Source organism: Xenopus laevis, chromosome 2S, assembly GCF_017654675.1.
Source record: "Xenopus laevis strain J_2021 chromosome 2S, Xenopus_laevis_v10.1, whole genome shotgun sequence".
NCBI classification, from domain to species: domain Eukaryota; kingdom Metazoa; phylum Chordata; class Amphibia; order Anura; family Pipidae; genus Xenopus; species Xenopus laevis.
This window is the reverse complement of record NC_054374.1, coordinates 158,699,231-158,711,944: the sequence shown is the minus strand read 5'-3', so window position 1 is coordinate 158,711,944 and position 12,714 is coordinate 158,699,231. Positions and strand designations below refer to the sequence as shown.

Genomic DNA, 12,714 nt, shown 5'->3' with positions numbered 1-12,714 from the left:
AAATGAAAAGTGTCTACTCCCTACCTGTGCTGTACCTATAGTGGTCCATAAATCTTTATAAATCACTAGACATGAAGCACTGCTTTTTCTTCCTTGCAAAAATAGGAACACACACAATGGAGAAGGAGTAATAGTCTAGAGGTTGCAGAAACACCCAACAGGGTTTCCATTCTAGATAGCAAAGTCCAAGGGGCTCCTGCCTCTCTATCTTCTTGAAAAAGGTCTAATGTTTTTCCATATGGTGTCAACGCGTCCTATCAGGGTGGTTAAAGCCTAGGCAAAGATTTTTACTCTTGCTGATCGGAAAAGGCTATAAGCAGCCATGTGTTTGTTCAGAATAGGTTAAGGGGCCCATTCACCAAGCTCGAGTGAAGGATTCGAAGTAAAAAAACTTCGAATTTCGAAGTGTTTTTTGGCTACTTCGACCATCGAATGGGCTACTTCGACCTTCGACTTTGAATCGAAGGATTCAAACTAAAAATCGTTCAACTATTCGACCATTCGATAGTCGAAGTACTGTCTCTTTAAGAAAAAACTTCGACCCCCTAGTTCGCCACCTAAAACTACCGAACCCAATGTTAGCCTATGGGGAAGGTCCTCATAGGCTTGGCTACGTTTTTTTGGTCGTTTATCGAACGATTATTCCTTCACATACTGGTTCAGGAATGAAATTCTATATTGTAGAGTGAATTATTTGCAGTGTAAACAGTGTAATTTAGAAATAAAAATACATCATAAAAATCATGACAGAATCCCTTTAACATTTTTTACCATTTGAGGGGCATGCCCATAGTTTTAGGGTGGGCTCATGTCTAGGACATTAGAGGATCTCTATTGTCTTTATTTTGATTCCTTATGGAAGAAATCCAGTAGCACACCGGTGTGCTACTGGATTTCTTCCATTGGATGTGAAACTTGACCCAGCTTGCAGGCAAAGGTCCTCCAGTTTAGCACCTGGACCTACACAGGTGAATATAAGAGGGTAGAGCACTCCTAAATACTTGCTTTTTTATTTTGATTCCTTAGACATGGATAATAATAAGTGGCCACTTCAAGCATTTGCACCAACATCTGCAATAAAGAAATATATATACAGTATATGACCTATAAGTACCCACCCTATTCAAATTGACCTAAGCACAAGTGAACTGACGCAGTTTCGCTAGGCAGAAATGAATGTTTAGTGAAAGTTCGCTATGAAATGCTCCAACGAAGTGTGGCGGAGCCATAACAGGCAAAAATTCACCCTTTAGTCAATTTGCTCTAGTTTCTTTGGAATAGTTATCCTCATTGTCACCAAAAAAGTTATCACATAAAAATAGTTTTTAATTGTTTTCTGCTGGTGCAATCAGAATTTATGTTTGATTATTCTAAATAAAACTCCAATTTTCCTAAATGAACCGTTCTCGCAGAGATCTATAACTGCGAGTGTATAAAATTGTTTTGGTTTAGTAGCTAGATTAATTTCCTTAATGCATCAATGACTGGGAAATATAACGGGGAATTACAATTAATGAAAATTAGAGGATGCAGAGCAAAATAGTAAAGGTTATCAGACAGAATACAGCAAATCAATAGGTACTGATCTTAGCATGGAGGTAAGAGGATGGTTACATAGTTACATAGTTACATAGTTAAATTGGGTTGAAAAAAGACAAAGTCCATCAAGTTCAACTCCTCCAAATGAAAACCCAGCATCCATACACACACCCCTCCCTACTTTTAATTAAATTCTATATACCCATATCTATACTAACTATAGAGTTTAGTATCACAATAGCCTTTGATATTATGTCTGTCCAAGAAATCATCCAAGTCCCTCTTATAGTCATTAACTGAATCAGCATCACAACATCACCCGGCAGTGCATTCCACAACCTCACTGTCCTGACTGTGAAGAACCCCCTACGTTGCTTCAAATGAAAGTTCTTTTCTTCTAGTCTAAAGGGGAGGCCTCTGGTACGGTGATCCACTTTATGGGTAAAAAGGTCCCCTGCTATTTGTCTATAATGTCCTCTAATGTACTTGTAAAGTCTAATCATGTCCCCTCACAAGCACCTTTTTTCCAGAGAAAACAACCCCAACCTTGACAGTCTCCCCTCATAATTTAACTCTTCCCTCCCTCTAACCAGTTTAGTTGCACTTAGTCTCTGCACTCTCTCCAGCTCATTTATATCCCTCTTAAGGACTGGAGCCCAAAACTGCCCCCCATACTCCAGATGAGGCCTCACCAGGGACCTATAAAGAGGCAGAATTATGTTTTCATCCCTTGAGTTAATGCCCTTTTTTATGCAAGAACTTTATTTGCTTTAGTAGCCACAGAATGACACTGCCCAGAATTAGACAACTTGTTATCTACAAAAACCCCAAGATCCTTCCCATTTAAGGAAACTCCCAACACACTGCCATTTAGTGTATAACTTGCATTTATATTATTTTTAATGGTTGTACTGTACATGGGGTAAACTTGGGAGGGGTATGTCTGCACTACAGTGTTGATCAACAGACTATGTAAAGTTCTGCAGGGTTACTCTTGGAATTCGTTTTTTTTCTTTAAAATTGATTATTAAAATATGCACAGGTCTGGGATCCGTTATCCGGAAACACGTTATCCAGAAAACTCCATTACAGAAAGGCCGTTACCCATAGACTCCATTTTATTTTATCCATTTTAATAAATGATTTCCTTTTTTCTCTGTAATAATAAAACAGTAGCTTGCACTTGATCCAAACTAAGATGTAATTAATCATTATTGGAAGCAAAACCAGCCCATTGGATTTAATGTTTAGATGATTTTCTATAAAAATCCAAATTATGGAAAAATCGGTTATCCGGAAAACCCCAGGTCCCGAATGTTCTGGATAACAGGCCCCATGCCTGTAATACATCTCAGTATTTTGAACATAAAAACACTTTTTCATGTATGACCTTGTAAAAAGTATAAAGAAGGTGAGAATTTAAAGAAAATAAACCAAATCTTTAAGCCTAAAAAAATGTTGCTGGGTCTGTTTGGTAAATTTATTAATAAGAACAGAATGAAAGTAGGTGAAAACAAAAAAACCTAATGTAATAAAAGTACCTGGTGGTCTAGCGGTGCGGCGGCGTGGACGGCCGCCACGCCGCCGCGCTCCTTCTTCTTCCTCCTCCCAGCGCCATTAGGGTGTGCGGCGCGCCTGCGCGCCTCTTGCAGGCGCTGGCGTGATTGCGCCAGCGTGTTCTGGCGCGAAAGTGCACGTACTGGGGCGTGGAATTCTTGCCCTATAAAAGGCCCATTCTGACTGCTGACTGATGCCCGTGATAGAACTTGTTTCTTGTGGTTCCTGAGCCTTGTGCGTTTGATCTGTTCTGAATCTAGTCTGTTTGATTACCCGTGTTTGACCCAGCCTGCCAGAACATCCCGTGTTTGCCCCTTCGCCACCCAGAACATCTCGCCTTGCACCCCTCGTTAAGTCCAGGTGGCACCCAAGTAAGCTGAGGGCTCCTCCCGAAGCCCAACGGTGGTCACACTACTGGTGAAGCCGAGCCGAGACCAGGGTGCTTGGCATTTGTTCTGGTATCGGGTGCCGGCCGTGACACCTAAATGGAAATCAAGTTAAAGCACTACTCTCCTTAACTCATCATCTAAGTAACCCCTTAAATTCTCCAACATGGATGCAGTGGCTCTAGAAATTGTATTATCTGAGGCACATGGCTCAAGGCAAAATTTCCCATTTGCTTCCACTTCGGATGACTAGTTCAATGTGGGTTTCTGTAAATTGTTCTGCATGATAGCTGTGAACAGCACTTGTGAGGGATGAGTTTTGATGGGATGTGGATGATGCCGAAGAAAGGCTACAAGGATAACCATTTTAAAGAGTCAACCACAGCTTCAAATAAAAATGGGTGATGCCTACTGCTGTATTGTTTGCTTTGACATTACAGAAATGACTCATATTTCCAGCGAAAATAAAAAGGATTACTTTTCCTAGTTATAGATCATTTTTGGATTCCACAGCATCAGGAGTTCAGACAAGTAGTCAGAAATACTGCAATTTGTTGAGCTGTAGAGGCGAAAATGACAGCTCTGGGTATAATGCAAAATAATGTGTCTACACTGTGATGAATGTACTCAGCAAGAAGATTGATTTTGAAGTAGAACAGAGAAGTCAGGCAAAGTCATCAGTAGTCACAGAGAAACTTGGATTCCAAATTTGCTTGAATTGAATCAGAGAGAATGGATGTTTAGTAAACAACAAATATGACAAAATGTGATTAAGTGATTAAGAATATCCTACAAGTACATCAAATAAGATCAAAACAGCTGGATAGTAAATAATGATGGCCTTAGTGGAGACCATTCTAACTAATATAGTGCAAATGATATATATGTAAATTTATCCTTAGATAAATCATACAAGGGCAGGATACATATTGAAAGGTAAAACATTAAATGCTTTAGATAATATGGACACATCATAATTTTTGGTATGAGCAACAGACTCTACAGTCTCTGTAATTTTTAATTGAGGACACTTTGGGGGTTATTTATCAAAGTCCAACTTTTTCTTATATTTTATTTTAAAAAAGTCAAAAAGTAGAGTCCATAATTTGACCTTATTTATTATTTAAAAAACTCAATTTATTCGGATCGGGGAAAAACTCAATAAAATCAAGGGGAAAAATTGATTTTAGTAGCAATTTTAGATTTTGTGATTGTGAAAATTTTGAACAAATGCATTTGTTTTCTACTGTCTTCTTGAATTCTGGGAATTCTGGTTTCTTAGGGGCTGATTTATGAATGTTCGTAGAATGGTCGTCTCTCAGAATCGTAGTTTTTAGCACAAACTAATAAATTTTTCGTATAGTTACTTAATCTACGTTTTTTTCTTTATTTATAAAGTGTAAAAACCATAAAATATATGAATACAAAAGTACGCCAAGTAAAAGCTCTCAAGGTCATTTAGAAGTCCATGGAAGTTCAAACTTTCATTTGTGGTTTTAGAGGTTTTTGAACATCAGAATGTTCATTGTTGTACAATTTTTTTGTTAATTCATGAAAAATTTGTGGTTTTTGGATTTTTTTTATCTTGATCTTTTAATAATTGTCACAGTATTTGTGGTTTTAGAGAAATACAGTTTAATTGTGGTTTCAAAAACCTATAAAACCACTAAAATTCAACTTTTAGTAAATAGGCCTCTAACTATTGGGGCTATAAATATGCACTATTTAACAAACTGTCTTCATTCACCATTGTCCTTCAGGCAACTATAACTTAATTTTTTTTAACATTTACTTTCACACAAAGTAAACTTGCCCTTTAAAAGAATCTGTCTCTCTGTGCCTCCCTACACTGAAGCAGAAGATTTCCATCTGTGAATACAGATGAAGCCACATTCTTTTTGTGAGTTAATCGCACTGTAACACTAGACAAGCAGCAGCAAGTGCGATGTGTTAAAGTTGCCTCTCCGCGTTTAGTGCATTTACCAGCATGTAATAATAGTTGTGGCCACTAGAGGCAAAGCACAAGCTAATGCTATTGGTACAAATATATAGTACATGAGTTACCAAGGGAGAAGAGACAAATGTATTATGAGCTGTTGTGGTGACCTAGTGGATTAAGTGCTTTCTTTTAACCAGTGGGTTCGTATGTAATTTTACCCCTCTAATTTATATTAAAAAGTAAAATTTTAATAGAAATTTAGCCCAATCCTATTATATTAATGCATATGTTGCTTATTTTATTCTTGTCCTTCAACGCATTCTGCCATGGGAAAATTATTTTTAAAGGAGAAGGAAAGGCTGAGTTACTTGGGGTTGCCAAAAGTTAGGTACACCTAAGTGATCGTATATACTTACCTGAAACCCTGGGTCAGTGCTCCACAGTCCGGGGTTATTCCAGTGAGCACCACATGGCGATCTTTAATAATATTAAAATGAATTTAATATTATTCACAATTTTATCACAAAATGTGTTTTTGTCTCTAAACAATTTGTAATGTTTAGTGAAATAGAGTCGATTGGGGGGAAATTGTTTGTTTAAGGTAAACTATTGTTTTCAATAGCAAACAGAAAAAGAGAGAAGGTAACTGAGAAGGTAACTGAAAATTTTTTCGCAGGGGGGAAAAATAAAAAATTTTGAAATTTGTTGAACCCCATTGGTGTTAAAAGTCTAAATAAAAAAGTACCCCAACTCAGACCTGCTGAGTTCATGTAGAAGTCAATGATTGATGTCCCATTGACATTTTGAAGATATCCTGATCTGCACGGGGTTTCATTCAATAATTTTGAATAATAATTCAATGATTTTGTGGTTTTCGCAGTCAAATCCGAAAAAAAAGCATTTGATTTGGACTTTTCCATGATTTTCCCGCACAAGAAATTTTTGTGAAAATGTATGATAAATGGGGGGGGGAGTCCATGCAGATTTAGTCGGAGTGGTTTTCAGAAATTAGTATGAAAATGTAGGATTTTGATACATGAGCCCCTGAGGTTACAGGAGTTCCTTCAAATATTTAACATTATTTCTAGACCAGAAGACAAAGTCCTGTAGGGATATGAGTTGCCTCCTAAAGGTAGGTAACCAGACTTCAGTGGAGGAGGTGGCCTAACTGAATAGAGATAGATGGATGGATAGATGATAGAGAGATAGATAAAAAGATAGATAGATGATAGATAAACTATCTAGTCCCTAAAACTGGTTCCCTTTTTAGGCAACAATGCCAGTGGGGATCTAGCCCCTTTTACCACTCCTTGGTGAGTCAAAAGCTGCTCGACTAGGTAGCCCTGGATCTGACTAACTCTCCTAAAGTGTCATATGACAGGAGATAGCTGCCCCTTACTAAATCCTGCACTAATAATGTGTTCCATGCTTGACTCCCTTCCACCTATAGGAGTCTCTGGCAAAAGCCCTTACAACCGCATGGCTTTCCTTTTTATATCATAACACACTGCCACCTAGTGACCAAACTGGGGAAAGCTATTATTCATGCTTTGACCCAGGAAGAGGATAATTTCTCCCTCCACAGACTAAAGCTCACCATAGACATCAAAATTTTTCTCTCCTTACCGACTGATTTTAGTGCGATTCGACAAATCCGTCAAATGATCATGAGGTTAGTGGGCAGCGAAAGATCGTGCAGCTAACGATTTATCATCCGACATTGGTCAGAAAATCAGTCGGGCAGGTTAGAAGATTTTTATTGTTCACAGTGAAATGTATCCATTGTCCAATTGTTTGCAGGGCCAAGCAGGCAGATACACTCAGTTTTCATGGCTTCAACCAGACGATATCTCTTGAAATTGTCTTTTTTAGTTGATGGACAAATCATACACTTAAATGATTGTTTCAAGATAAGCTTGGTCTTACAATAATAAAAAGATCTTTTAAAAATCTTAACATTTATGGCTGCCTTAAGAAGCCCTTCGATGGCCAAACCTTAGAGGATTACCAATAAATGAGGACATTATTTATCTGTCCCCTACATCAGCATTGGTGACCTGAGTTCAAATCGGACCAAGACACTCTCTATGTGGTGTTTACGTATATGTTTGGCAAGAACTGGAGTAAACCTGCTCATATGCATTTGTGCAGGGACTGCGAAAGGGGCTAGACATTTTGTCAATTTCCCAGCTGCCCCTGGTCATGTGACTTGTGCCTGCACTTTAGGAGAAAAATGCTTTTTAGCAGGCTGCTGTTTTTCCTTCTCAATGTAACTGAAGGTGTCTCAGTGGGACATGGGTTTTTACTATTGAGTGTTGTTCTTAGATCTACCAGGCAGCTGTTATCTTGTGTTAGGGAGCTGTTATCTGGTTACCTTCCCATTGTTCTGTTTTTTGGCTGCTGGGGGGAAAAAGGGAGGGGGTTGATATCACTCTAACTTGCAGTACAGCAGTAAAGAGTGATTGAAGTTTATCAGAGCACCAGTCACATGACTTGGGGCAGCTGGGAAATTGACAAAATGTCTAGCCCCATGTCAGATTTCAAAATTGAATATAAAAACATCTGTTTGCTCTTTTGAGAAATGGATTCCAGTGCAGAATTCTGCTGGAGCAGCACTATTAACTGATTCATTTTGAAAAAAAATTTTTTTCCCATGACAGTATCCCTTTAAATCATTTGTCCCCTTGCATTGCATCAAGTCAGCAGGAGATAACAACTGTCCGGAAGGCAATTGCATCCCAAAATGCATAAAGAGACTTGTGTAGTTTGGGTGCCCATTGTTTAGCCTTGGATATATCAGTATTTGTGCAACACAAGCAAATAAAAGAGAGTTACTGTTACTGGAGTAAGCTCTGTTTCAGCTTGTGTGTTTTGTGTTTATCCTCAGTCATGGTATGCATGTTAAATGTACTCTGAAATTGTGTACCAAATAAGAGTGTTCTGATTACAATGTTATTTTTCTCTAAAATATATAGATGCAGTGTTGGACTTGCCAGCCAGGATACCTGAAAAATTCCCAGTGTGCCCAGGCGTCAGTGACATGTTTTGCTCCTAACCGTTTGGCATGTATTGTGCTCATTCCCAATATCTGTAAGAAAACAAGGATGCACAATAGATGGAAAGATACATTATAGTAGGTAAGGAAAAGAAACTAGGAGAATAAAGAGACTGAGTGAGGAGAGGGGTACAAATATTTAAGGATAAGTAAACCTTTAAAATAAGCAAATATAAAATTGATGAGGATGCTATTCGAAGCGCTTTTGCCATTTAAATTCATTATTTATTTATATTTTCTTGCAACATGTGCTGTTAATATGAATGAATTTTGTTTCAACAGCACCACCTGCTGGTCAGTTTCCCACCAGTCTGACCACCAAGTAGTCAAGGAAGTTGTCAGAAGAAAGAAAGAGGCTGCTCTGATGTTCTTCTGCTTAGGAAAAAGATTAGAAACCTCTCACATCTTTCCTAAGCAGAACAACATCAGAGCCAGGGTCGGACTGGGGGGCTGGAGCCCACCGGGGCTGATTTCTCAGAGCCCCCTCCCAGCAGGTCTGTTTGCCCAATAACAGTGCCTAACCTCACTAATATTCTTTTAGCTAAACAGATGCAAACCTTTCCAACATTGCTCCTCCTTCTGGGGGCTACTTTCTTACAATTTAATATTGCCCTTTTCTGCAATTGTAGGCCATCAATATACTCATGTCATGATTTTTTTTTTTTATAAAAAAAACTTTATTTATCACTATTAAAAACAGAAAATTTGTGTGAAAAAACATCAAATAAAATTTTTTATAGGAGACAATGGAAAGATTTCAGTTTTGAAGATTTTGTTTTTATTTTATTAAAACAGCCAAGATTTTCAACCTTTAGAAAATCAGTGAAACAATTAGATTTTTGGCTTTGTTTGCTTCTTTTTCGACCAACAAAACGCAATCATAATTTTGCTGTTTGAGTTGTTTCTTAAATATGCTTGCATTCAAGAATAAAAATACATACTCATGGGGGAAATGGGTACGTGCAAAGTTTTTAAAAATTTTTATGGAACTTGAAAATTTATAAATCAGCCTGATATTATATAATATGCTTGTGTATCAATATGAATATAAAACATAGATACAAAAACAACATAATCATGGAATGCTTATTACTGAGCATTGTATATGCATTTTAATGATCTGCTACATAGGGGTTTCTTCAATGCTTTACTATAGTTCTTGCTGAATCAGTGCCCCAAGACATGGATCTGAATTAAAGGGAAATTAGTAGAGAGTGAGAGAAAAGGTATGTTCTGTGGCCATTTCTTCTCATAATCAAAAGCCTTACCTACAAAGGTCTTGTTTTATTTGAAGATGCTCCCCCAAGATCTTACTCATTGATGAATTCAGTTCCACCAAACACCAGGAGATTTCTAATGGAATAAAACTTCAAAGTTCACCATGGCATCCGACACAGAACTTTTCCAATCTTTGCCAAAACAATTTAAGGTATTCACTCAGCTTTAATCATTTCATTGAATTCTTTCACTGAAGAGTATTGCTTGAAAATGATTGTGTCTATAAGCATTTTGTGGGATTTTATATAATTATATTTATATCCTCAACTGCATCTGTAATGGTAATGTATGGAAAAAGTCAAAGAGTTGTTTTGGGACCATGTGAATCGAGAGGGAGATAGAAATATCATTCCAATGTGATTAGAACAAAGGGAAATCTTTGAATTATATACTGTTAAAGGAGAAGGAAAGGTTAAAACTAAGTAAGCCTTATCAGATAGGTCCATCTAAATATACCAGTAAACACCCAAAGTAGTGCTTCTCTGAGTCCCTTGTCAAAAGAAACACTGCATTTCTTTCCTTCTATTATGTACTCATGGGCTTCTGTATCAGACTTCCTGCCTTCAGCTTAAACCTCATTGCCCTGGGCAAGAGCATGCTCAGTTTGCTCCTCTTCCTCCCCCCCTTCTTCCTCTACTGTTCTGAGCCCAGAGCAGGGAGAGACTCAGGCAGGAAGTGATGTCACACCATGTTAATACTGCAGCTCCTATTCTAAACAAACAGAGAGTTTCTAGAGCTTTTAAATCAGGTATGGTATGGTAAAACATTCTACAGAATAAATATAGCATTCTAGCTTGCACTATTGCAGCTACTCTATTGGCAATAAAATGCCTCCGTAGCTTTCCTTCTCCTTTAAGAAATGATGGGCTTATTCAAAATATAGAACTGGACCTTTTTATAAAGAAAGTGTAATTGATTTTATTTAATTGATAGAATAATAAAATGTTAGTAAACTATAAGCCTTAGAATTGTCCATTGGATGAGTTAAAACTTTCTGAGTGGATATTTAGAGAAGAGGAGTACCCCAAGTTATTTTGTTCCTGGTCATTGAAACATCTTACATGGAAAACTTTTCAAATTTTTTTGTATTTGTCATGGTAAGTGGCATTTAAAAACTACTGGGCTTATGTTATAAAAGCACAACATTTGCCCAGGAGCAGTAACTAATAGCAGCCAATCAGCATCATCTTATTTAAAAGCAAGCATTCACCTGTGAAACACTGGCGCCATATTGAATTATCAGAGAAAAGTAATTTGCAGAATGGAAAGCAGAAGCAAGTGAGAGCTAACCTAGATTAAGGGTGGGTGCACCCAAGTGGACATCACAATACGTTGTGGAACATTAATGAAGCAAAACTTAGCAGAAAGCCTTGAATCTGTTGAGATGTTTCTCACTATGTGCCAGATGGTGCAACTGACTGGCTCATCGGCCTGCTGATTGATGAGCTGCTTGTGAAAGGCGTGACAGTTAATAAATTATTATGTATATGAATCAAGGGATATCACAATGCGAGGGTCTGGAATGGCACTGAAATGTAATCACATACAAATTCTGAGTTAATTCATTATTCAGCACAGGTTTGGCAATATTGACTTACATTGTAAGTAGGCTGCAATATACAGTTCTTTTAAAAAGCACATATTCTTCGTCCTTATCCTTGTTCAAAATTGTAAATCTCTGCTGCAAGGAGCAGTATTGAGCGAATGGATTCCCATAACAAACGCAAAACAACTTACTCTGTCTCACTTTGAGCGCTATATAAGGATATATAAAAAAAACATAAACCCATTTTATTGTCCTTACAGGAAGAACCTGTTAAGAAACCCTCAGTCCAGACAACAATGTTTCAGGGCATGAAGGCACTTCCAAGATATTCATCCACAACCAGACTTTAAGAGCTGGAGAAATATTTGTAAGTACAGAAGGGATAATCCATATTTTTTCCAAAGGCATATTGGCAGGTGGTTATTATATCTGATTCTTCTCTTCGGTAATATTTGGAATGAGACTGGTGAAACAGCGCATGCTATTCTTATTCGCGACAACTGCACATGCACCGAAACTCACGGAAATTTCCGAAGCACCGGTCTCATTCCGAAGCGGCTGAAAATGACGCCCGTGAACTCCACTGGACAGAATCTGCACGAAGGGGTAAGAGTTAGGGGTATTTGCCCTGGGGGGCAGCTAGGCTGGGAGGAGGAGTGAGGGGGGTCTATGTAGGGTAGGGGGTTAGGGTTTTTATTAAGGTTTTGTTTCTCCTTTAAGGGCCACATATTTTAGTAGCCTGAAAATGTGGTTGCAAAGTGCCAATAGAAGGCGCTGCAGACTTTATTGTACATTGCCTCACAGGTGTCCATGTCACCATTTGTCAGGTGATAGTAGCCTAAAAAACACCCAAGCTTATAAGGCTGCTATAGCTAACACAGACAGCTATCACACAAGGCTCACATGCTACCGTTTCTCTCAGAATGGGCCATTGCTGCATTAATTAAGGAAGGGTATAGCTGAACTAAAACTCTCATGCTAAATAATCAATTAGGTGCCAGTGGCTGTTAAACAACTTTTATATGTAGTTCATCTCTGTTATATTAGCAGAAGGCAACAACAATGCAAATTAATATACTCCAATGTAGCACAAATAATCCAGTAGAATACCACTCACAGATTAATCCTTACTAGATGTAGAGACACCCCATAACATGCTATCCAGGGTTAGGGAGGATATTCTACAACCCTTTCCACTGTGGTCCCTGTACTAGGTCAGTATTTCCTGGGGAATAATCAGTCCAGTGTTTCTTCTAAATTGGGGCACTGAGCTGCTCTTGTTTACTAATCTTGCTTATTTTATACCTATATCTTATACCTACAAGGTCAGTCTATCAGTAACTAATCCTTATTCAATGGGTCCTGGTACCCTTAATCCAGAAAGTGAATCCTAATTGAACCCTCAGCACTCTTG

The 12,714-nt window shown here is 38.0% G+C and overlaps 1 pseudogene; it reads left to right on the top strand.

The window, feature by feature from the left end:
• Positions 1-12,714, top strand: part of LOC121400808 — a 95,326-nt pseudogene that overhangs the window by 60,990 nt on the left and 21,622 nt on the right.